We start from the raw sequence: 22663 nt of genomic DNA, 5'->3' as shown, positions 1-22663 counted from the left end.
AGAGGACAACCACTAGTGTGCGGGGGATGAGGAACCAAGGAATATTTCCAAAACTCTTAGGATTATTGTGTGGGAAAACATGAGAGGATTACAAATAAAACTTTCAAAGCATATACCTTGGGCAAATTACTTAGCTTCATCATGCATCAGCTTCTTTTTCCAGAAAATGGGGGCTGGAGTAGTACCTGTCTCCTAATTTGCTTTATTAAATATAATAATATATAAAGCACTCAGAACAGTCTGGGGCATTCTAGATGCTGAATAATTGCTAGTGGCTATGAGTTTTATTATTATTATTATTATCTGTTATGTTAAGAGCCAAGAATTATGTTAGGATTAAGTTAATAATGACATTAAAGTTTACAAATTTGTTCACAGCTAACTCTTGTCCATCACTTGGATGCAAGAGGAATGAGTTCCATGCCCAGACACCCTGATGCAGAATGCAATAGAAGCTGCCTGGGAAAGGGGAGACTAATTTTCTCAGGCCACTCAAACTACTGTGGGCCCAAGATCCAGGAAGGGGCTGGGGGTATGAATCAAATAGTTAGGCTATATCTTGGCTTGGAGGAAACGGATTGCTTTTTTTGCTCAGCTATCTAGGAAAAAGTTAATTGGAAATCTGCTTGTTTCAAACGGCTACTTACCAGAAGGTCCCAGCCTTATATGATCAACTAATCTACCAATTAACCTCACTGAACATATCCCTCCCCACATCCCACTGCTTGCTCCAGGAATGAACCCCTACCTGTCCATGTGCACATACTGCAGCCCTTTTTTTTTTTCTGGGATAGGAAGGAAGTACTGAGAGTTGTCCCTCAGCTTGGGTTCCTTTCCTTGCTGGGGAATATGTATCATGAGATCAAATGCAAGCTTATGATGGTTCTATTTGTTCAACTACTCCAGGCCGAAAGCAAATACACAAACGGTAATAACTTGACCATAATGCCTTTATTCCATCCCATAAAGCACCGTCACCACCACCACAAAGATGGCTCCAGTCTCTTCTATTTCAACAATTTCGGTCAGATAAGGTGTCAGCATGCTGATATTCATATATTTGCTAAAAGTCTCAACTGTTCGCCTCTGGCATATTCAATAATATGAAATCAGATTTTACCCACAGAAAGCTACTTTTGTTAAGTAGTTGCTGAATCAATCAATCCTCCATCTTTGTCACTCCTTTAGACAGACTTTTTCTTGATGGAATCTGTGATTTCTCTTTGCACATTTAACATAATTCTTGGCACATAGTAGACACTCAATAAATGTCTGTGGAATTCAATGATGCTTGAGCTGAGTCTCAGTTGTTCACCAGGAAGAATGGGTGTTGGTGGTGGGCATTATGTCTAAATGAAGAGAATCCCATAATGACATGGCATGGTCAGGACTTGCATATAGCGTTGGAAACATCTGTGGGAGGGTCTCTTATGTGTTTACAACATCCATTATGTGTGTTATGGTAAACCAAATATTGATTATCCCTGTCCTCACTAACAGGAGAAGAAAAAGGAGTATTAGTAAATGCAGCTCCTGTGCGAATATTCAGACGGTTTTATAAACACAATATTTATTCAGTGTTCTTTGGGTAAATAATTTCTATTTATCTCACTTGAAGAATGCTCACTGAAAATTCTCTTTCAGTGAGTACAATTTAGTTATACTCATATGGGGGGCACAGAGGATTCAAAAGAACAAACATTTTAAAAATCAGTTCATGATTATGCAATGAATTAGTATAGGATATGCAGCCAATGAAAGTTATGATTTCCTAAATATTTTGACTCAGTCTAATTTTTACAATACCCTATACTTCTCAGGATAACAAAATTTCCAAATGAGGATCGGCAAACATGTAGTGCCCTGGGTGCCAAACACTGTGGTGAGAAGTAAAACCCCAATAACAGACAAAGTAACAGCAAATGGAAGAAGATATAGGATGGGTAGCACAGGGGCTCTCTGAAGTCATGGGGAAAATGTTTGGGCATATGAAATCTCTGTGCACATTTAGAGGTTAGAAACAAAGGAAGGATAAAGTCTAGTGAGAAAGGTTTCAAGGAGATAGTTGGAGGCTTGTATTAAGAGAGTCCCTGGTGCTTGTCCTTCTTCTCAAACCCAGAAATTCATGGGCTCCCAGCAGTTTGCAAAACATGGTTAGCTGGTGCTTGACACTTTCCTAGGAAATCAAAACTACAAGTAATGGGTGGCTAAGTGCTTTGAATGTGTAGTGAAAGAGAAGTAAGGCAGTGAACTTGGTGTTCTTAGCTCCCGAGTGTGTGAAGGCAAAGGATGTTCGAATGTTTTCTGGAGGTGGCCTGCCCATCTGAAAGATACAGAAAGGGGAAGGTGGAGGTACTGCAGGTTGGCTAAGGTTTTAAGAGTGGAGCAAAGGAGCAGACATATGCTTTTACCTTGTCACAGGACTGCATGTAGGAGATGCCTAGTGAAACAGAAAGGGAAACTCAAAAGAACCCCAGAAGAACTCATGAGATAAAAAGTCAGCTTTAAACTAATGTCAGGTATAGAAAGCACACATATCTGATACCAGGACAGTGCTCATCAAATAAGAATTTTTATGCTTCCTTTACTTCTTCTCCTCCCCAGTACTTAAGATGGCAGAATAAGATGCTTCAGGGCTTATCCTCCCCACAGGAGCTTTGAACAACCAGAAGGAACTGGCATACCCTTTTCTCAAAGCTCCAGAAAACAGATAAAGGACTGAAGTAAAAGGGTGAGTGACATATCAAGAAAAAGCCACTTAAAAAGCAGTAGGATCTCATTGTGCCCTGGTTGGCCCCTCCCCACCTCTCACTGGCTCACTGCAGTGCCAGACCGGCATGTGGAAGGTAGTTCACTAACCCTCCTTTAGAACACTATGAGAGAGCAGTTAAGTGCTGCCTGGGTCAAGGCCTTGCTAGCTGTAGGACATACAGTGCAGTGCCTGGGACCATGAAGAAACTGTTTCTTAGGGAAGAGGGGACATTTGAACCTGTGAAAACAGGAGAATTTCCAGGGCCACTTGTGCATGCTGTTCTGGTTTGCTAATGCTGCCTTTTTGCAAAACACCAGAAATGGATTGCCTTTTATAAAAGGGGTTTATTTGGTTACACAGTTACAGTCTTAAGGCCATAAAGTGTCCAAGGTAACACATCAGTAATTGGGTACTTTCACTGGAGGATGGCCAATGGCATCCGGAAAACTTCTGTTAGCTGGGAAGGCACATGGCTGGTGTCTGCTCCAAGTTCTGGTTTCAAAATGGCTTTCTCCCAGGACATTCCTCTCTAGGTTGCTGCTTGCTCCTAGGTTGCATTCTCCAAAATGTCTCTGCAGCTTCCAATGGCCATCTTCAAAATGTCTCTCTAAGTTGCAGCTCCTATCTCAGCTCCTGTGCATTCTTCAAAGTGTCCCTGTTGGCTGTAGCAAGCTCACTCCTTCTGTCTGAGCTTATAGAGTGCTCCAGTAAACTAATCAAGGCCCAGGCTGAATGGTCGGGGCCACATCTCCATGGAAATTATCCAATCAGAGTTATCACCCACAGGTGGGTGGGTCACATCTCCATGGGCACTGAACCAATAGGTTCCAACCTAATCCACACTAATACATCTGCCCACACAAGACTGCATCAAAGATAATGGCATTTTGGGGGACACAATACTTTCAAACTGGCACACATGCCCAAGACTAGACACATATGTAGAAAAGACCAGGGAGGCACCTATGCTTTGGCATGCAGATATTCTCTAAATTGATTTTATAGGTGTGCTAGTTTGAATCTGTTAAGTACCCCATAAAAGACTATGTTCTTTTAATCCACTCTTGATGGGGCAGACCTATTGTGGGTGGGATCTTTTGATTAGGTTGTTTCCATGGAGATGTGACCCACCCAATTGTGGGTGGGACATTTTGATTGGATTATTTCCATGAGGATGTGACCCTGCCCATTCAAGGTAGGTCCTATTAGTTTACCAGAGACATTAAGAGAGCTCAGGGAGAGAGAGAGCTCAAAGCTGAGACAGACCCAGATACTTGGAGATGCAGACAGAAAGATGTTTGGAGATGCTAAGCAAAAAGATGAATCCCAGAGTTTGCCCTGGAGAAGCTAAATGAGAACCCATGGATGCTTAAAGAGAAAGCCACTGGAATCAGAAGCTGAAAACAATGCAATCTGATGGCAAATGAACAGCAGATGCCAGCCACATGCTTTCCCAGCTGACAGAGGTGTTCTGGACACAATCAGCCTTTCTTCAGTGAAGGTATCCTCTTGTTGATGCTTTAGTTTGGAAACTTTTATGGCCTTCGAACTGTAAATTTGTAACCTAATAAATCACCTTTATAAAAGCCAATCCATTTCTGGTATTTTGCATTCTGGCAGCTTTAGCATACCAAAACAATGGATTAGTTCTGAAGGATCATGGTCACACAAGCTAATCTGCAAAGACTGGGAAAGGTGTTTTCTTTTTATCCTTCTTCCTTTTTTGTTAGCTCCAGGCATTCAAGGAAAGCTCTGTCATAACACAAGCAGGAAAGAAGTTTAAGAAACAGATGCCTAAATTCTAGCAATAATACATTGAAATATCAGAATGTCAAGGTTACAATAAAAGATTACAAAACATACAAAGAAAGGAAGCAATGGCCCAAGCAAAGTAGAAGATTAAAGCTTCAGAAACCATCAATGAGGAGGACTAGATATGGGACATACAATAAACTTTTAAAATATGGTCCTAGATATGCTCAAAGAGCTAAAGAAAAACATGGAAAAAGAACTAAGGGAAATCAGGAAATTATAGACAAACACAAAGAGAATATCAATAGAGAGATGTAAATTATGAAAAGTAACCAACCTGAGCTGAAGACGGTGGTAACAGAAATTAAAGTTTTCCTAGAGGGGTTGTTTTGCTTCGCTAAAGCTGTCAGAATGCAACATACCAGAAATGGATTGACTTTTACAATGGGGGTTTATTAGTTCACAAACTTACAGTTCTAAGGCCATGAAAATGTCCCAATTAAGGCACCAAGAGGATGATACCTTCTCTGAAGAAAGGCCAATGGCATCCATGGTACCTCTGTCACAAAGTAGGGCACATGGCCAGATTCTGCTGGCCCTTCTCTCTCAGGTTTACCTTCTGGTTTCAGTGGCTTTCTCCAAAATGTCTCTGGGCTTCTGTCTTAGCTGCTCTCAGCTCTGAGCTCTCTCTAAAGGACTTAAAGGACTCCAGAAAGCAGATTAAGTCAAGTCCCACCTTGAATGGGCAGGGTCACATCTCCATGGAAATAATCTAATCAATAGTTCCCACCTTGAATTGGGTGGGTCACATCTCTGTTGAAACAACCTAATCAAAAGTCCCCACCCAACAATAGGTCTTCCCCTACAAGATTGGTTTAAAAGGACATTGGCTTTTCTTGGGTACAAAGTAGCTCCAAACAGTGAATTGGCACCAGTAGAAGAAAGAACCAGTGAATTTGAACATAAGACAATTGAAATCATCCAGTCTGAGGAGCAAAGGAAGAAAGCATGAAGAAAAGTGAACACAGTCTGAAGAATTTGTGGGACACCATCAAGCATACCAATATACACACTGTGGAGGTCCAAGAAAGAGAAGAAATAGAAAAGGGGTAGAGAGAATATACAAAGAAATAATGGCTGAAAAATTCCAAAATTTAATGAGAGACATGAGCATACACATCCCAGATGTTCAACAAACTCTAAACCGTATAAACCCAAATAGACCCACACTGAAGCATTTTATAATTACAGTGTCAAATGCTAAAGATAAGAGAGAATTCCAAAAGCTGCAAGAGAGAAGCAATGTGTCATAAAAGGGAGCTTCAATAAGATTAAGTACCAATTTCTAATCAGAAAGCATAGAGACTTGAAGGCATGGGATGACATATTTAAAATGCTAAAAGCAAAAAATCTGCCAACCAAGAATTCTATACCTGGCAAAACTGTCTTTCAAAAATGAGAGAGAGATGGCAGCATAGAGGGGTATGGAATTTAGTTAGTCCTCTACAGCAACTAGTAAACAACCAGGAGAACTAGTAAATAATCTGGAACAACTGTTGGGAGACATCCATGAATGGACAGACATCATACACCAGCCTAGAATGGGTGAAGTGGCTGAGACTGTAGCACAGAATCATAAGTAAAACTCTGCAAACCTGGAGCTGAAGCCCCTCCCCACTCAGACAGGGCAGGCCAAGGTGAAACACTGCCCTATGAATAAAAGAAAGAGGTCACAGGGAAAATAACTCAACCAAGCTCCAATTGTGGTTTTAACTAGCACATTTGGACTACTGAATACATTGGACTACTAGCACAGAGCAGGAAGGGAAGCAGATTCCTTCCAGCAGAGAGGTGGCAGGGCTGATGGGAAAAAATACATAAATAAATAAAAGCCGAGACTTTTCAGAGTGCTGGCAGATGGCTTTGTCCCAGGAAATCTTGGGGCTGAGGGCTGAGGGCTGGCTCTGAAAAGAGGCTTTTGCTCTTTTCCCATTTTTTTTCTCATATTTTGAGCAGCCCATTAGAGAAAGCCTTAGGCATCTTCAAGTTGTACTAATCCAGGCAACTATGGAGTTAACAGAGCCATAAAGACAAAGCAGGAATTCAAATGCAGAAGATAACTCCCTAGGGGGTGTACCTTCCCTAAGAAAAGGGGGGCAGGACCAGCACAATGGGCTGCCCTCTCTCAGAGAATTCAGACTCTCTCAGTGAATTAAAGGGACCGCAAATCTTTACATAGGTGGGGAGCTGCGGGCTGACAAGTGCCACCTGTTGGGCTGGATAGGGAAAGCACAGAGTCTAGAGACCTCACAGGAAAGTCTGTCAATCTTCTAGGACCCACCCTCAGGAAACCTAACATTGGATACACAGCCTCCCCCTGAGACCTGAGCCCCTCTGCTCTGGGAAAATCTGATTGGGGCATTGAAGAAAACCAGATGCCTAGACAACAGAAAACAAAAAATCACACTAGGGAAAACGAAGATATGGCCCATCAAAGGAAGAAATTTACACTTCAACTGAGGCACAAGAATTGAAACAACTAGTGATTAATCAACAAACCTCCTAAATCAATTAAAAATCAATCCCGAAATCAATTCAATGAGTTGAGGGAAAATATGGCAAAAGAGATGAAGGATATAAAGAAGACATTGGGTGAATACAAGGAAGAAATCAAAAGTTTGACAAAACAATTGGCAGAACTTACAAGAATGAAAAGCAAAACTCAAGAGATGAAGGACACGATGGTGACATACAGCAGCAGATTTCAAGAGACAGAAGAAAAGATTCATGATCTGGAGAACAGGACATCTGAAACCCTACACACAAAAGAACAGATGGGAAAAAGAATGGAGAGATATGAGCAATGTCTCAGGGAACTGAGCGACAACATGACGTGCATGAACGTACGTGTCATGGGTGTCCCAGAAGGGGAAGAGAAGGGAAAAGGGGCAGAGGCAATAATGGAGGAAATAATCACTGAAAATTTCTCAGCCACTATGAAAGACATAAAATTAAAGATCCAAGAAGCACAGTGAACTCCAAATAGAATAGATCTGAATAGGCCTATGCCAGGACACTTAATAATCAGATTATCAAACATCAAAGATAAAGACAGAATCTTTAAAGCAGCAAGAGAAAAGCGATCCATCACATATAAAGGAAGCTTGATAAGACTATGTGCAGATTTCTCAATAGAAACTATGGAGGCAAGAAGGAAGTGGGGTGATATATTTAAGATACTGAAAGAGAAAAACCACCAACCAAGAATCCTATATCCAGCAAAACAGTCCTTCAAATATGAGAGAGCTTAAAATATTCTCTGACAAGCAGACAATGACAGAGTTTGTGAACAAGATACCTGCTCTACAGGAAACACTAAAGGAAGCACTACAGACAGATAGGAAAAGACAGGAGTGAGAGGTTTGGAACACAATTTTGGGTGATGGTAGCACAGCAATGTAAGTACACTGAACAAAGATGACTGTGAGTATGGTTGAAAGAGGAAGGTTAGGAGCATGTGGGACACCAGAAGGAAAGAGGAAAGATAAACACTGGGACCGTATAACTCAGTGAAACCTAGAGTGCTCAAAAATTGTGATAAAAGGTACAAATATGTTTTCACATGAGGGAGAACAAATGAATGTCAACCTTGCAAGGTGTTAAAAATGGGGTGGTATTGGGGAAAAAATACAATCAATGCAAACTAGAGACTATAGTTAACAGGAACATTGTATTATGCTTCCTTTGATGTCACAAAGGCAATATACCAAAGCTAAAAGCCTTTAAGAGGGTGTTCTAGTTTGCTAATGCTGCGGAATGCAAAACACCAGAGATGGATTGGCTTTTATAAAAAGGGGGTTTATTTGGCTACACAGTTACAGTCTTAAGGCCATAAAGTGTCCAAGGTAACACATCAGTAATCGGGTACCTTCACTGGAGGATGGCCAATGGCGTCTGGAAAACCTCTGTTAGCTGGGAAGGTATGTGGCTGGCATCTGCTCCAAAGTTCTGGTTTCAAAATGACTTTCTCCCAGGATGTTCCTCTCTAGGCTGCAGTTCCTCAAAAATGTCATTCTTAGTTGCACTTGGGGTATTTGTCCTCTCTCAGCTTCTCTAGAGCAAGAGTGCTTTCAACAGCTGTCTTCAAACTTTCTCTGATCTGCAGCTCCCATGCTTTCTTCAAAGTGTCCCTCTTGTCTGTAGCTCCTCTTCAAAACATCACTCACAGCTGCACTGAGTTTCTTCTCTTTCAGTCAGCTCATTTATATGGCTTCACTGATCAAGGCCCACCCTGAAAGGGTGGGGCCATGCCTCCATGGGAATATCTCATCAGAGTCATCACCCACAGCTGGGTGGCGCACATTCCAAGCAAATCTAATCAGCACCAAAAACATTTGCCCCACAAGACTACATCAAAGATAATGGTGTTTGGGGGACACAATACATTCAAACTGGCACATTCCACCCCCTGGACCCCAAAATGACATTATCTTTCCAAATACAAATACATTCATTCCATCACTATATCACAAAAACTTAAACCATTTCAGTAACAGAAGTTAAGTACAAGATCCTATCAAAATCAATTATAGGCATGGTCAGTCCTAAGGCATAATTTTCCTTTAGCTGTGGATCTGTGAACTTAGAACAAGTTATGTGCTTCCAATATACAAAGGAGGGACATTCATAGGATAAACATTCCCATTGCCATAAGGAGAAAGAGTAAGGAAAACAGGGTTAACAGGACCAAAACAGTTCCTAAAACCCGCAGGACAAACTCCATTAGATTTCAAAGTCTGAGAGTCATTTACAGAACAACGTTGCATCCTTTGGGCTTGAGAGAGCGGGAGTCTAACCCTTCCTAAGGGCCTTTGTGGCAGCCCTTTCCTCTCCAAACACTTGGGTGAGTGCTCTAACATATCCACACATTGGGGAGACCACCTTCTCAGCCCCACCCTCCTCAAACATTGGGGCAGCTCCCAGATTCCCTTTCATCTCCGGGGCACATGCTCAACCCCTTCAGAACAGTGTGGTGGCAGCCAGGCTCTCCCCAATTCCCTGGGAATGTGCTCTACCCTCTTTGGGACCTTGGGTTGCAAAACTCTTCCAGAGCATCGAGGTGGAATGCCCACCCTCGACCTCCGGGGCAAACTCACCCTTTCCATGCATATGGGCTGCTCCACTCTCCCAGCCCAAGGCCTCTTGACTCCAGACCTCAACCTCCGTGGTTCTGTCTTTGAAGAAATTTTTCCTTCAATTTGTTCCTTGTCTTTCCCCTCCAGTCCCGACTGGCAGCAGCTCTGTCTGTAAAGATCTCACAAAAATTCTGTTGGCTTCGCATGAAGCATGCAGGGTTCAAAGCCATCAGACAATAGGAGTTTCCACAAATCCTTTCTGGATAATTCCATCTCCAATCTTGGCTTGTACTGAAATGGCGGCTGGGTTCCATGTTTAGTTACATCCTCATGTTGGGCTGTAGCTTCTGGAATTCCACCCCTGGAAGCCTGTAATTTTCCAAGCCATCAGCTTCTGGTTTCTTTGAACCCAAGAGTTCAGTTCTAAGTTTATCTCTCTCTGCTCGCATTTTACTATAAGTTGCAAGGAGAAGCCAGGGTACATCCTCCACATATAGTCTGGAGATCTCCTCAGCTAAGTATTCCAGGTTGTTGCTTCCAGATTCTTCCTTCCATCTGACACCAGGACTCAATTTTGCCAAATTCTCTGCCACTTTAAAACAAGGATCACCTTTCTTCCAGTTCACAACAACACATTGATCATTTCTGCTCAAGTCCTCATCAGAAGTATCTTTAGAGTCCATATTTCCATAAACAGTCTCTTTAAAGCAGTTTAGGCCTTTTCTATCAAGCTCCTCACAATTCTTCCAGAATCTTCCCCTTATCCATTTGAAAAGCCATTCCAACATGTTTGGTATTTGCAAACTCAGCAGCAAAAGCACCCCACTTCTCTGGTACCAAAATCTGTTCTAGTTTGCTAATGCTGCAGAATGCAAAACAACAGAGATGGATTGGCTTTTATAAAAAGGGGGTTTATTTGGCTACACAGTTACAGTCTTAAGGCCATGAAGTGTCCAAGGTAACACATCAGTAATCGGGTACCTTCACTGGAGGATGGCCAATGGCATCTGGAAAACCTCTGTTAGCTGGGAAGGCACGTGGCTGGCGTCTGCTCCAAAGTTCTGGTTTCAAAATGGCTTTCTCCCAGGATGTTCCTCTCTAGGCTGCAGTTCCTCAAAAATGTCATTCTTAGTTGCACTTGGGGTATTTGTCCTCTCTCAGCTTCTCCAGAGCAAGAGTGCTTTCAACGGTCGTCTTCAAACTTTCTCTCATCTGCAGCTCCTGTGCTTTCTTCAAAGTGTCCCTCTTGTCTGTAGCTCCTCTTCAAAAGTTCACTCTCAGCTACACTGAGTTCCTTCTGTTATGTCAGCTCATTTATATGGCTCCACTGATCAAGGCCCACCCTGAATGGGTGGGGCCATGCCTCCATGGGAATATCTCATCAGAGTCATCACCCACAGCTGGGTGGGGCACATTCTAAGCAAATCTAATCAGCACCAAAAACGTCTGCTCCACAAGACTACATCAAAGATAATGGTGTTTGGGGGACACAATACATTCAAACTGGCACAGAGGGGGACATAAGGGAGGGTTATGGGACTCTTGGCATTGGTGATGTTGTCTGACTCTTTTACTGTATTTTATTTTAATTTTATCTTTCCTTTTGTTGCTTTTTAACTGTCATTTTTTCTTTTTCTTTTGTCTCTCTACCTTCTTTGACTTGTCCTCTTTGTAGCTGTATTTTATCTTATTTTTATTTTTCCATTTATTCTTTTTATTACTGACCTTATTGCTGTATTTCATTTTATTTTTACTTTTACTTTTATACTTTTTATTATTCTTTTGTTTTGATTTTTTTTTTGAGTAATGAACGTGTGTAAGTGCCAATTGTGGTGACAAATACACAACCATATGATGATACTGTAAACAATTGACTGTGCACTATGGATGATTGCATGGTATTTGACTATATCCCTATAAAATTGCATGGGAAAAGAAATAAACAGAGGGACACAGGTGCTGGAGAGTACTTGGAAAGAGAGATGTATGTATTTACTGTTGGTGGGGAAGAGAATGGTGTAGCCTATCTGGAGGATAGTAACGTGGTCCACAAGAAGCTAGGTACGTGGGGGTTTCAAGGTCCTGCAACCTCAGTGTGGGGCATTTACTTGGAAGAACAGAGAGCAGGGACACGAATGAACATTTATGCACTGATACATATATCATTAGTATTCACTATTTGCATTAGACAGAGGTGGCCTAGGAGTGCATTGACTGATGGACAGAATGGTGAATTGTGGTATGTGCATACAATGGAGTATTGAGTGGCTATAAGAAGAAATGAAGCTGTGAGACATGCAACTGGCTGAATGGATCTTGAGCAAAACATTTTGAATGAAGCACACCAGAAATGAGAGGACAAGCACTTCAATGCCTGTTCCAATTTGCTAATGCCGCCATTTTGCAAAACACCAGAAATGGACTGAATTTTATAAAAGGTGGTTTATTTGGCTCCAAAGTTATAGTCTCAAGGCCATAAAGTGTTCAAGGTAAGGCATCAACAACAAGGTACCTTCACTGAATGATGGCCAAAGGTGTCCGGAAAACCTCTGTCAGCTTGGAAGGCCCGTGGCTGGCGTCTGCTTCCTCCCAGGTTGTGTTTCAAAATGGCATTCTCCAAAACGTCAGTGTCAGCTTCCAACGGCCATTTTCAAAATGTGTCTCTCAGCTGCAGCTAGCTATGAGCTCCTTCTGTTTGAGCTTTTATAGGGCTCCAGTGAACTAATCAACGTCCACATGAATGGGTGGGGCCACACCTACATGGAAACATTCAATCAGAGGTCATACCCTTACCAGAAGTATCACTCACAGTTGAGTGGGTCACATCTCCATGGAAACAACCTAATCCAAAGGTTCCAATTTAATCAACACTAATACATCTGCCCCCACAAGACTGCATCAAAGAACATGGCTTTTTCTGGGGGACATAATATATGCAAACCAGTACAATGCCTCACTAATATGGACTAACTATAATGTGTAAACTCTGAGAACTGAGTCTTAGAGCACAGCTTATCAGGGAAATGCTTATTGCAATGATCTCTGGATTGTAAGCTCTTACAGCAGTCACATCTATTCCTGAGTTGTAATGGTTATCTCTAAACCCTGAGATGCTGAGCTCCTTGTGTATGGCCTGGTTGGTCTCTGGAGCTTTGGATATCTGTGTGACACATGAGACTTGGAGCTAGATATTGGCAGCTACGAATGTCAGTATTACCCCATATGGCAACTGTTGAATGAGCTGAAAAATAATTCAGACTTTAATTAGAGATATGAATGAAGAGGATCTGGTTAGGACTAAGGCAAATCAGGCCCAAGGGTAAAGGATGATAATGACTGGGTTTTAAAACTGCAACTTATGGGTGAGACCAAGAAAGAAGATCTTTTTCTGGTATAGGATCTGTGTTTCCCGTGCCACACCAAATACTTTAATTTGTACCATCAGTTTGTTTGAATACCATAAGTGCATGGAGCTTTGAATGGGAAGTGGGGTGTGGTGAGTTTGTACAGGCTGGGGTGAAATCCCCACACATCCCAGAGTGATATGGGCAGAATAAGTGTATATGCGGTGCCCCCACTCCCCACCCTGAGGAGCTGGGGAGAAATGTGGAAGTGTTAGACTTCCCTACCTGGGCCATTGCTGATTTTCCTGCAAACATTAAGCCCTCGATCAGGGGGCTTTCCCCTGTGGGGCTAGTTGTTGCAAGGGAGAGGCTGAACCCGTTTAAATTGTACCTGGGGGTCTCCCCAACAGAACCTCTTTGTTGCTCAGGTACAGCCCCCTCTCTCACTAAGCCCAGCCGGCAGGTGAACTCACTGCTCTCCCCACTGTGTGGGATGTGACTCCCAGGGGTGTGAATTCACCTGGCAACCTGGGAAATGACTCCTGGAAATGAGCCTGGACCCAGCACTGTGGGATTGAGAGGATCTTCTTGACCAAAAGGGGTAAGAGAGATGAAACAAAGTAGGGTTCCAGTGGCTGAGAGATTTCAAATGGAGTCAAGAGGTCATTCTGGAGTATATTCTTATGTGCTATATAGATAGCACCTTTTAGTCTTTAATGTATTGGAGTGGATGGAGGGAAGTTCCTGGAGCTGTCAGACTGCAACCCAGTGACCTTGATTTTTGAAGACAATTGTATAGCTAGGAAGATTGTACAGTGTGACTGTGTGACTGTGAAAACCTTGTGGCTCACACACCCTTTATCCAGTGTATGGACAGTTGAGTGGAAAAATGGGGACAAAGATTAGATGAAAAACAGGGTGGGATGGAGGGGATGGAAAGAGGGTATCTTTTTTTACTTTTATTTTTATTTTGGAGTAAGGAAAAGTTTCAAAAATTGATTCTGGTGATGAACGCACAAATGTTTGACGGTGCTATGAATAATTGATTATACACTCTGGATGATCGTAGGGTATGTGAATAAATCTCAATTAAACTGTATTATAAAAAGTAAATGAACAATGGGGAGAGGAGTGGAATGGAATGTTTGGGATGTTCTTTTTTTAATTTTTATTTTACTTGTTAGAGTAATGAAAATGTTCAAAGTTTGTGGTGATGAAAGCGCAACTATATGATGATACTGTGAACAGCTGATTGTACACTTTGATTGTATGTTATGTGATTATATCTCAATAAAATTGTATTTAAAAATGAGAGAGAGACATTAAGACACTTCCAGATAAACAAAAGCTCAGGAAGCTCATCACCATGATACCAGCCCTACAAGATATGCTAAAGAATGTTCTGTAGGTTGAAGGGAAAGGACCATAGACAATAGATTGAAGCCACATAAAGAAATAAAGATCTCTGGAAAGTGTAACAACAGGGCACATATAAACGCCAGCACTACTGTAATTTTGGTTTGCAACTCCACTTTTTACTTCCTACAGTATCCAAAAGGCAAATGCATAAAATGTAAAGAGAAATCATTGGTTTTGGACTCCTAATGTGTAACACGTAATTTGTGGCATGAACTACATAAAGTTTGGGGGACAGAAGGGTATAGGAATATAGTTTGTTTATACTATTGAAGTTAAGTAGGTATCACAGCAAATGATAGTTATAGATTGAGGATGTTAAATTTAAGCCCCATAGTAACTACAAAGAAAGTATCAGAGAATATGCAAGCTCATAGAGAGAGAAATTAGAGTACAGTTTTCCAGAGTTGGGGGTGAGGGGAATAGGGAGTTAATACAAAATGGGTTTCTGTTTGAGGAGATGAGAAATTTTTAGTAGTGGGAGGTGGTGAGGGTACTGCAACATGGTGAATGTGTCACTGAATGGTATGATTGGTAGTGGTTGATTGGGAAAGTTTATGTTGTATATTTATTCCCACATTAAAAAGGACAACTAAGGAGACAATGACAATTAAAGGCAATATATTATCCTGGATGGGATCTAACAAGGGAGGAGAAAAGACTCAAAAGGACATTACTGGGACAGATGAAAAAACTGGAATACAAACTGTAAGCTTTATATCAATACTAAATTTCTTGAATTGATAACTGCACTTAAGGTAGATACAGACATGAATATCCTTGTTCTTAGGAAATGTTCATGGCAGTATTAAGTGTTCAAAGAGCATGATGTTTACAACCTACACTCAAGGATTCAGAAAATGGATTCATAGACAGACATACGAATAAACGGATAGATCAAATGATCTGGTAAATGTGGCAGAACATTAAAACTGATGAATCTGGGTATCTGGGGTGTGCTGGTTTGAAGCTGTTATGTACCCCAGAAAATGCCATGTTCTTTTAATCCATCCTTGTGGGGGCAGACCTATTGTGGATGGGACCTTTTGATTAGGATGTTTCAACTGAGATGTGACTCACCCAATTCAAGATTGGCCTTAATCCTTTAATGGAGTCCTTTATGAGAGGATAAAGGACACAAATAAAGCCCAGAGAGCTCAGAGAGAAACACCCAAAGAAGTCTGGAGAGAGCTGAGAGAGAAAACCCCAAAGATGCTAAGAGAGGACCCATGGAAGCTTGTAGAGGAGGCCACTGGAACCGAAAGCTGAAAGCAATGAAACCTGGAAGTGAAGGACCAGCAGATGCCAGTCGTGTGCCTTGCTAGCTGACTAAGGAACCCTGGACGCCATTGGCCTTTCTTCAGAGAAGGTATCATCCTGTTGATGCCTTAATTGGGACATTTTCATGGCCTTAGAACTGTAAATTTGTGAACTAATAAACCCCCATTATAAAAGCCAATTCATTTCTGGTATGTTGCATTCTGGCAGCTTTAGCAAATAGAAACATGGGGAGATAGGTGTATGTTGGGGTTCTTTCTATGGGGTTTGTATTATTTTTGTAACTTTTCTGTAAGTTTAAGAGCATTTCAAAATAAAATGTTTAAGATTTTTTTTAAAAAGGTAGAAAAAAAGAGTTGAAGTTATAGGTGGGGAAAGCCGTGAGAAAGCTGCCACTACTGCCTTCTACAACTTCAGGGGCAGGGAAAATGTTTGGTTTCCAAGAGGATGAAAGTAATGGCAATTATGTTGGATGGACATTTTAATTTCTGAACTACTTCACTGGTTCTCTTAGTTTTGTTTTAATTGAAGTGAACAGAAAACTATATTACCTAAGTGTGACCTTAAAAATCATGAAGCCTACCAGAATATACATCTGGAATAGTGAGAGAATAAAAATAAAGTTGCTTTATAAGTGCACCCTATGAGTTTTGCTTTTCCAATGTGATCGCTACATATAAATCCTATATCCTGTACTGTAATTTGGGATGTTAGTAAAATTTTAAGAAATATAGATAATTCCAAAATCTACCCAGAGAGTCTGCTGGCACAAAATTCACCCCAAGTTTCAAGAATGAGTACAAATATATGAAGGTCTGGTAACAAACATATTTTTAAAACATCATTGAAATTGCTGCATGAATAATTCAGATGAGACATTTTTATGAAGCGAATATTACAGGATATTCTGGAATTTTCTGAATAATTTCCTTCATATCCATGAACCTGTTTCCATAATCTGCATTTTCTCCAAAAAACCTCATTGTCCCTGCAACTGGCTGAGAGGAAAAATAAAATGGCAACAGCAAAATTATGTTCATCTTTATATAACCAAATACCAGCTCCCTCTAACTTGCCTAAATGTTTGCAAACTTGCAGTCTAAGCATTTTTTACCCTTTCTGGAACACAGAAATTTGCCATAAATGCAAACAAATATTTCACAGCTCTATGCTTGCAAAAGGGTAGAAAGCAATACAACTTAGGTTAGGGGCAGCCCACGGTGAGCATGAAAGTGTGGGGTGACTCTGGCTTCAGGGTGTTGAGGAAATATACAGGTCTAACTCAAACAAAAAAAGGAAAGAGGAGGAGAAGCTACCCCAGAAACCATCTTTAAGTTGTTTTTAAGACACTAATTAATCCATCATTCATCCCATTTACTTAATGCCCCTATACAAAGACTCCTATGACAAATATCTGTAAAAAATGAGAACCAAAGTAAGTTTATTCAGGAAAAAAACTAACATTATTTCTACTACTAACGATAATGAGAGCTCTGGGATACGTGCCATTTCCGTTCTTTACCCTGGCCTCCTCAGAGCACAGAGCCAAACTCTGAAAAACTGTTGCGGTTCCTGTCGATTAGGAGGTACTCTCCTCCTAAGTACTTCTCGGCTTCTGCCTCCTGTTAAGTATTTCTGCTTGTACTGTACCTGTGTCTTCCTTGTAAAAGCCCTCTGAAATCCTAAGTTGGCAATAGGCAAAGCAAGCATAAATCAATTGTGCTGATTTGTATATATTATGTTCCCCAGAAAAAGCCATATTCTTTAATGCATTCTTGTGGGGACAGATGTATTAGTGTGGATTGGGTTGGAACCTATTGGTTCAGTGTCCATGGAGATGTGACCCTCCCAACTGTAGGTAATAACCTTGATTGGATAATTTCCATGGAGGTGTGGCCCTGCCCATTCAGCATGGGCCTTGTTTGGTTTACTGGAGCACTATATAAGCTCAGACAGAAGGAGCTCATAGTGAGCTGGAGCTGAGACAGACATTTTGAAGATGGCCGTTGGAATCTGATGCAGACATTTTGGAGAACACCATCTTGAAACGCAACCTGGGAGCAAGCAGACGCCAGCCACGTGCCTTCCCAGCTAAGAGAGGTTTTCCGGATGCCAATGGCCTTTCTCCAGTGAAAGTACCCTTTGTTGATGGACACTTTATGGCCTTAAGACTGTAACTGTGTAACCAAATAAACCCCCTCTATAAAAGCCAGTCCATCTATGGTGTTTTGCATTCCAGCAGCATTAGCGAACTAGAACATCAATCAACAAAGAAAGAAGGGATAACCATAGGTAAGATTTTGAGAATGTAGCACAGTGCATACAGCAATCAATATAGTGTGAAAGGTTCTGTTAGAATTCTTCCCTCAAACACACCTCTCTTTTGTCAGACATTTTACATTCTCTCTTTTGTGAACTATTCCTCTGGAATATCAGGATAATCAATACCAATGTTGGTTTATAATTTATAATGTAGCATCCCTATTATGCATTGGTGAAAGCTGAGGCATAAAAAAATAACCAGTGTGCCTCGGAGACTGCTACAGGCAGCACCCTGCCCATAGCACAGCCCCCAAACCAGCTGCCATGAGCCTCTCAAGCCAGGCCCTGTGCTGTGCCTGGGCCCTGGTGACAGAAAGCGCTGTGCCAGAGACATGGGCTGGGTGGTGGTGGGCCTGGTCCTTGAGATAGGGCCTGCTACTACATTAACTGGTAGAAGCCCGGCCTGGGGCCAGGCAGCCATGGCTCTGGCTCTAGCCCTTGCAGTCCACAGAAGATGATTCATATGATGCTGTCCTGAATGCTGAATAACTTCAGAAATTTCTTCACCTACTTGATTCAACTGAGGATCCTGTAACTATTGAAAGAGCTTTGGTCATTTGGGGTGACAATGTAGCCTTTTCTGCTCACCAAACGATTAGTGGTGAATGGGATAAGGGTGTCTTCTGTGATCCCCTGAACTCCACTGAGAAGCTGTTGGATGGAGATGGTCCACAAACGTGACCATTAGCCATGACCACCAGCACATGCTTACCAGTTATATAGTACAGACTTTTTCTGCATGTTACTTACAGGAAATGGCAACACGATGTTTCAAGTTTTGAAACTGCTTTTGTCTTCCTCTGGAAATCCAGCCATAGCAGAAGGGCCACTAGGTTCCTGAGTGGATTCATCATTTCTCTCTTCATGATGGTCACACGAAAAGGAGAGTCATCCTGGTGAACTTAGATGCTATTTTAGAATATAAATAACTGTCTGAAAACCGAAGGCTTCTCAGCTTACTTTCACTAAAGGTTCACTGCTTTTCTTGTTCTATGGAGAAAAATGAATTCAGATGATGAGAGCTTTAGTTTATCTCCATGATGTGGACATGAAAGGAAAAGTTGTAACAATAATAACGAAATTCTGATTAGTCATATTCCAGAGTACTGCAGCCTGGAAGTGATACACATTAAAATTTCTTATCTTTCATTTTCTTTATGATGAACTAAAGGGATTCGTTCAGCTGCCAAATTTAAACAGTAAATATCATGTTTCATCACTAACACAACAATAACCTGCCATGATCTTCCAGCTATTTTGGACCATTTTATTGATACTGATTAAATATTAGAGCTTGCATTGAAAAATTTATTTCTTTTCATTTTGCTGTTAAGATTGTTAAATTTTAGTCAATTCCTCTAAATGAAGTGAGTTCCCTTTTTATGTGTAATCTACCCTTCTACCAAATGAAGTGATTTGCAGTTACCTGAGATGGCATTAGTATGTCATTAATTTGTTGTTTTAGAACTGCAAACATAGACATAGTGCTTTCAAAAATCTATTCTAATCATTTGTGATACTAATCAATGAAAAACGCATAAAATATTGGGAATGATTAAAATTTCCATCCATTGGCAATTTGGTTAAATCAATTATCCAGTCTTTAAAAAGAAAGAAGCAAGTCTGAAAGCCCTCATGTGGAAAGACATCTATGAAAAATGGTTGGTCTTTTAAAATGCATGTTGTAGAAGGATAGATATAATATGATCCCATTTGTGGTTTTATTAATGAAAAATATTAATGTTTATATATGCATAAACACTTCTAGAATGATATACAAACACCTGGGAGTGGGACTAGGGAGTAGGGAAATGACTACTCTATGTATACCCTTTCCTACTGCTTGAAATTTTTACATAAGCATAAATTTTGTTATATTTTTAAATAAAGGAGGATTTTTTTTAAGTTAAAAACTAGTATTTCCAAAATGACCTAGATAATAAATGGCAGAATCAGTCCATGGGCCCCAGCCTTCAGAATTCACATACCCTGTTCTTTCCACTATTCCACAGCTTGTTAGTAAATGGTGCATTATCAATAAGTAGCATGGCCTTGCCAGTTGACAGCCTATTCAGAAGATAAAGGAGTGGATAATTTTGGTTTTCAAATGAATGTGTATTGAATTTTCAATTTTCCAGATTAGGTCTAAATAATTATATAATGTAAAAAAATAATAAAAGATTGGCAAAAATAAGTGGCATATGTACTGAGAGAATGCCCATGTTTTTCAAAGTTAAGAAGGAATGTTCACAAAATGATGAGTTAGTTTTCTATTTTTTAGTTTCAATTCAAAAGGCCCTGATGTTTTTCACCAGTATTTTACTTAAAGATGAATATGCTTGTGAAACCCTCTTTAATTCCAAGTCTTAAGCTTTACTTTTAAGTAAAAGGTATTGGAAAAGCCATAAAAAATGTGGTCCTTGAAAGAATTCTGCTCAAATAAGAAATCCTCTCAATACTTTTCATCAACCAAATGATGCTCAGCCACTGAAAAAGGATGACTACTGAGTGTAATGTTTGGCAACAGGTAATTCTGCATTTAATTCAGCATGAAATACTGATTAATGCAAGCAGATGGGCTAAATTTGTGATCATCTTCACTGATTTATTCCCTGCATATAAAAAAGAAGCTTGGCCCAAACCAATGAAAATTGCAAGTCTTCCTTTCCACACCACATCATCTTAAACAGCAGTTGGCTCTTTGATGTTTGTAAGAGAAGAGCAAAGCATATGATATTATTGAAATTATTTCTAGACTTTGTTTTTCCCTTTAACTGCTTTCTACTTCTCTTCATAATGTGAAACCTTGAGAGATGATGTCTAAACAGTAAATGTTAGCCAGCAGTGTTCAGAAAGAACCAGGGAGGACCCTATGCTTTGGCCTGGAGCTATTCTCTAAGCTCATTGAATAAATAAACTCTGAAGTAGAGAACAGCACAGGTTAATCTGCGAAGACTGGGAAGGGTGTTTTCTTCTTTTTTGTATCTGTGGGGTTTATCTTAACTCTGAATGGAAATGAGGAAATTACCTCTTTTTTTGCCACTTTTTTGGGGGGAGAGGGAATGATTAGTTTGCTGGCATGAAATAAACTGTTCATGCTTACACAAAATCTAAAAAAGCATTCAATATATAATAGAGAAATGCTTTCAAATTGGCTCTATTTCTAAGTATTTTGAACACTTTCATTTTTGACTGATGTCATTTTTTCTTATTAAGAAATATTGCTGTACATAGGGATTCATTATTGTCAGATTTCCTGAGAAAATGTTGCTGCAATGAAATCAGCCCAAACTGATTCTCCTTCAGTTGTAAGATGTTGTCATAATTTCCTCTTGATAAAGAATTCAGCAGGTTACCCAAAGTAAACATTTAGTATAATCCATTTTAACTTTTCCATACATCCTACAATTTGCTCCATTAATATTTCATTTAAGTAGATATACAGAAAATTGTCCCTCCATTAGGAAGCTGTCAACATCCAAATATCCTCCATTGGACCAGATTTCCAGTATACGGACAGATCCTGTGAGACCCACCTATATGGTTTTAAACTATTCATTCTTTCATATGCAAAAGCTAACGTCCCTAAGAAAATGCACAGAACGTTTCTCAGGGAATCAGGGGATTATATGCATCTGTTTTAGTATTCTGTATCCAGTGATGGAAATGTAGAGCTGCAATATGCCTAAAATTCAGCCATAGCAGCAAGAATATTCTTTGACCCATAAGTCAGTAAATTCAATGATTCAATTTCCATTACCTTGTTGAACCTCCCTGCAAACTGGCAAAGGCTTTAATAAAAAGCCCCAACACAGATGCGTATGTATATGTATGTGTATGTGTATATGTATAAAAGAAATACTCAAGTCAAAACTGAAGAAGTCTCTGTTCAATTCAGGCCCAAAACCTTTGAATCATTTACCCTTTCTCTTTTTCTATCATTCTTCATGCTTCACCATTAGTTTACTCCTGTAGAATCATCTTAAATGGAGTAGGTTGCAACTCTCCCCTCTGTTTCACTCCCACTGCACCCCTATTAATTTCCTCTTTCTTCAGGAAATAATCATTGATAAAAGATTTTCAATACCATTAAAAGAGAGAAAATGAAATCAATCAAAATTAGATGATAGAACTTCTCATTTTCAACTTTGATTCCTAAATTTAGAATTGGGTTTGCCCAGCCTATTCTCCATGTTTCTTAACTGAAGCCTAGTCTGATTTTGCAACTAGATAGCCCCTGGACAGCATGTTTAGACTTTTAATGTGGATCTTAGTAATTGAGATGATCTAGCACAGAGCGCCAGTTAATGCCATCCGAGTTAAGGTGCTCCCGATGTTGGTTTTCCTTTCTCTAAACAGCTGCTTATGAAAGCTATGAGAAATTCTTCTTTTCCATATTTTTGTAGGCTTTAAAAGAGATATTAAAAATACAATTTTGAAAATTACAGTTTATGAAATTATTAAATACAATTGTTTCAAAACCATAAAATTCCATTGACCTGAGATCCATTTAATAACCAATTTTAGCAAATTTTTATAAGCTTTTGTTTGGAATTTACAATCCTCTGTGACAAGCAGCAGGTTAAAATTTTAAATAATCTCATGAGGATACACTATTATTTACTGTATACTTTTCAAAGTAATAATAATCATAATAGCAGAGC

This window comes from Choloepus didactylus, chromosome X, assembly GCF_015220235.1.
Source record: "Choloepus didactylus isolate mChoDid1 chromosome X, mChoDid1.pri, whole genome shotgun sequence".
Taxonomy (NCBI): domain Eukaryota; kingdom Metazoa; phylum Chordata; class Mammalia; order Pilosa; family Megalonychidae; genus Choloepus; species Choloepus didactylus.
Note: the sequence above shows the minus strand (reverse complement) of the source record.